Here is a 4,817-nt window from a genome sequence, read left to right as displayed (position 1 = left end):
TTTCCAATGAGTCAACTCTTCGCATGAGGTGGCCAAAGTACTGGAGTTTCAGCTTTAGCATCATTCCTTCCAAAGAAATCCCAGGGCTGATCTCCTTCAGAATGGACTGGTTGGATCTCCTTGCAGTCCAAGGGACTCTCAAGAGTCTTCTCCAACACCACAGTTCAAAAGCATCAATTCTTCGGTGCTCAGCCTTCTTCACAGTCCAACTCTCACATCCATACATGACCACAGGAAAAACCATAGCCTTGACTAGATGGACCTTTTTTGGCAAAGTAATGTCTCTGCTTTTCAATATGGTATCTAGCTTGGTCATAACTTTTCTTTTGCTTAGCATGTGTGAAATTCATGCAAAATTTTGTGCGTAGTTATAGATCGTTCTCACTACCTTATAATATCACTCTGTGTGAATAAACCATTATTTATTTATTTGTCCTACTATTGACATCCATTTGTTTCCAGAAGTTTTTAGGTCTTGGTTATTACAAATATGCTGCTATAAATGTCCTAGTGTATGTCTTTTGCTAAAAACTGTATACATTTCTATTGGGTGTATATCTAGGAGTAGAATTTTTACATTACAGAGAATACATATGTTCAGATTATTAGTTAGTAGATACTGTCAAATAGCATTTCACTATGGTTCTAACAATTGTACTTCCATCAGCAATGTATGAGAATTTTCAGTTCCCCTGTATCATCACCAATACTTGGTATTTTCCATCTTTTTCATTTTAGACACTCTGGTGGGAGGTGTAGCGGTTTTACAGAGTGTTTTAATTTTTGTACTTCTCCAGCGATTAAGTTGAACTCTTTTTAATAAATGTATTGGCTGTTTTGTATCTTTGTATCTTCTTCCATACAGTATTTATTCATATCATTTTCTATTGAGTTGTCCTATTATTTGCTGGAGTTCATCATATATTATACATTGGATAAATAGATTAGATAGACAGATAAGAGCTCTTTACATATCTGAATATGAGTCTTTTGTCAGAAAAGAATATATTTATTACAAATATATTCTCCCACAGTGCATATTGAGTTTACATTCTCTTAAAGGTGTTTTTGATGAATAGTTCTTAAATTCAATTTAACATTTTTTATGTTTATAGTTATCTCTTTTAGTGTTCCACTTAAGAAATTTTTGCCTCTTCCAAGGTCATTTATATGATGTGAGGTCAAAGTCAAGATGCTTTTCTTCCCCATATGGCTATCAAATTAACCCAAAAGCATTCACTGAAAATGCCTCCTTTCCCCATCAAAGTACAATGTTATCTTTGTCATAAGTCAGATGATGGGTGGGTCTTTTGGAGATTTTTATTTTGTTGGCCAGTTGTCTATTATTCAGCCACACTGAGATTTTTTTACCTTTGAACAAAAATACTAGCAGGAAACATGAATTCTAGAGGCATCGATTTTTTTTTTTTTTCCCCTAGTTCTCAAAGTTTTTAAGAGCTAAAGATACAGAGAGCTGATCATTGGAAAAGACCCTGATGCTGGGGAAGACTTAGGACAGGAGGAGAAGGGGACGACAGAGGATTAGATGGTTGGATAGCATCACCGACTCAATGGACATGAAGTCTGAGCAAGCTCTAGGAGATAGTGAAGGACAGGGAAGCCTGGTGTGCTGCAGTCCACGGGGTCACAAAGCATCGAACAGGACTGAGCGACTGAACAACAACAACAAAGATGAAGTCATGTCTCAGGACTCAGCCCACCTGAGGAAGTGGATCATTTCAGCTACCTTCAATCTCTCACCGTCCTCTTTAGCAGGGTTGGGAGACACACACAAGTTAAGATGGGGGTAAAGCCAAAATCCTAGCAAAGTGTCCCTCCCAAGGTCCCATGGAGACTGCTGTTTCATTTCAGGTGGGAATGTAAGAATGCTCTACCTACCAAAAGATATACTGCTAAACATGAGTTACAGAGGAGCTGTGCCAAATTTCCACTCTGCAGCACTTCTGGTAACAGCTGTAAGGTTAGCATGACATTAACAAGAACATCATGTCTTCTCTTCTGTACGTTTTGCCATCAACAAAGGACTTTCAACTGTTACTACATTTACTCTTCTCCCAATCTAATGAGGAAAGTATCATGATATTCCTGTTACAGATTCCAGAAATAAAACTTGAAGATTATCAAGGTTGGATCTCTTGTAAGTGAGCTGGCCAGGACCATAAGCTAGTCTTGTGTGGCTTTAAAAGCAGTGGATTAGGGTGCTAAGTGTTGGGATGCAGCTCTAGAACTCGATTCTCCGAAAACCTAATGGGTGCCTGCTTTCACTAGATGCTCTCTTGAATGCCTCCCAATTGCCTTTCATAGCATCAAGGACAGTGAATTCAAGATCTCAAGTTCAAAATGTGGAAAAGAGGAATTTTAGAGCATCTGGGAGAGCGAGATGGGCTAAGATAATGGAAGCAACTAGACAAACCCTTTTTTTTCTTATGCCCTGTTAATTTTGCCATTAAAATGGGAACCCAAGAAAACTATGTTTCTTAACATTTTTCTTAATATTTTCGGTGAATCAAGTAGCATGTAATAAGAACAGTTTGGTGTCTCTTAAAATTAAGTTTAAGAAATGTATTGGTCATTCTTGACACACACAAAATGCTCACTAATGCCCTACAAGTAGGATTTTGTTTTTGGTGGAGCAGAGGAAACCCAAAGAAATGAATGAGAGGATATCTAGCATCAAGTTTTAGAATTACAATGGAAATTCTGGTCTTGGTTTGATTAGGTAGCATGTTGTTTAACTAATTAGATTTTTATGTACATTCGGTGAATGCCCATAAAGAGTTTGGCAACGTTCTAAACACTGGTGGAGGATATGGTGGGACACGCTGATTTAGAAAAGCTAAACAGACTCTTCTGGAAAAGCTAAATAGCCTATTGCCAAAGTCAAACACTTCTCATACACTGGTGTTAAGAAAAACGACCCCTAAAACAGCCAGCTACTGTAAGGTCACTTACAATTACTGCCAACTCGTCTCCAGTCTCTCCCTCCCACCGCCACCAAAAGATTCTCTTTAAAGCTTAGTTTTCTTTTCGTGCAAGATTTCAGAGGCCAAGCCTCTCATTGTTTCCGTCCCCCAAATTCACTTTGTTAGCTGATATGGCAGGTCTGAGGTCAAAGCTTTTATGAAATTATTTTACAGTGGGCAACAGAAACGATTCTTTTCCCCAAAGTCCAATTACTAACACCAAAGCCACGTGTGTCCACTAGAGTCCTTTAGACAACTTGCCATGAGCGGGGATGCTTAATTCAGGAACACATGAAAATTTGCATTCACAATTGAGCAATAAATACTGCTGCTTCAAAAGGGAGTGTTTCTGAGCAGACAGAATGGCGTCCTGGCACCTGCCAGCTCAAGACAGAGCCGAAGCAGGGGTCAGCCTCCATCCACAGCTGCGGTGGCTGCTCTGGACACTCCAGACCCCATTTGTGCTCCCGGGATTAACGCAGGTGTTTTCTTCTGCTCTGAGTGAAATCCCACCCTTCTTTCTAAACTGGATCCTTCACACTGCAAATATGAGTTAAATGTGCAGAAAAACATGAGCTACCTTAGCAATATAGGTAGTATTTAAAAATTTGGAAGCCATGACCCGTTTAAATTAAAACATTAGAATTGAAAGAAGGGTTACTTTGATTATTAACTTTTAAAATTAAAGCTGGGTCATGATTTAAGTTTTGTGTTTTGTTTTGTTTTGTTTTGTTTTTGTCTTTAGAGTAAAACAAAACAAAATCCTCTGGTATAAACTAAAGGATAGGCAGCAATACAAATAAATGAATTATTTGAATCAGAGTATTTTATAATGGCTTTTTGCTGCTTCCACCTACACTGAGCTAACAATCTAATATTTAGTGGACAAATATGTTGCCCAGATATCAGTATCAATGGCTGGTTGGTAACTACTTGAAGGTAAAAGCCTGTTGCTAAAACAAGGTTGCGGTCAGTGGGAAGGAAATGCAGTAAAATTACTCATCACAAATAGGTGAATAGAGTCACAGCTTTATATGAGGCTTTTTTTTTTAGGATTCCTGTCCTTCCGATCTTGTCTGGTATGTTGAAGTCAGATGTTTAATAATGTCTACTTTAATAAATAAATAAGAGTATTTTAAATAATTTTATAAGTAGTTTTATGTAATTAGTTCTAATTGCATAAATTTGAAGGTGTTAACAAAATCTTTCTTATTAGTGTTGTTACCTAACAGCTGGAACATTTCTTTTAGAGCATTGTTAGTGTTCTTAACTTACTACCAAAGTATTTATAAATTTCAGTGGCAAACTTCAAATTAGTTCCTATTCAAGTGACTTCAAATACAGAACTTAGAGCAACAAACCTATTTGTAACAAGACTTTAATGTGGGCCTATAATAATTTTAGTCTCCTAAATTCTATTTCTATCCAAACAACTAAGGTTTCAGCTCTTCTTCCACAGTCTATTATCTACTTCAATTAAATGATAAAACCAAATTAAAAGCACAAGAATAAGAGGCAAAATAAATGAAATTCAGGAAAATAGGAATTTCAATGTACATAAAAGTAATCCAAATATATCTGAAAAAGACAGATACATTCATAGGGGTTGAATGGACCAATAAAGGCATTTCACTCACAAGAACTGTAAATTTTGTCTACTTTGAACTGGCAACAGCTAAAGAGGGAATAATTTTTACAAGACGGCAGTCATGAAAAAAATAAATAAATTCTGCTAGAGGTATGCAAATGGAAAAGGAGCAAACCCTGGAAATTCTTGGCAGCCAGAACTGCTGAAATAAGAATGATGGAATAAGAATCACAGAAAAGTGTAAA

The 4,817-nt window shown here is 37.0% G+C and overlaps 1 protein-coding gene across 1 annotated transcript in view; it reads right to left on the bottom strand.

The window, feature by feature from the left end:
- COL25A1 (collagen, type XXV, alpha 1) overlaps positions 1 to 4,817 on the bottom strand; it is a 494,338-nt gene that overhangs the window by 161,519 nt on the left and 328,002 nt on the right. The gene's annotated exons all lie outside the window — the stretch shown is intronic.

This window comes from Bison bison, unplaced genomic scaffold, assembly GCF_000754665.1.
Source record: "Bison bison bison isolate TAMUID 2011002044 unplaced genomic scaffold, Bison_UMD1.0 scf7180017864389, whole genome shotgun sequence".
Taxonomy (NCBI): Eukaryota; Metazoa; Chordata; class Mammalia; order Artiodactyla; family Bovidae; genus Bison; species Bison bison.
Note: the sequence above shows the minus strand (reverse complement) of the source record. Positions and strands in the feature narration are given on the sequence as shown.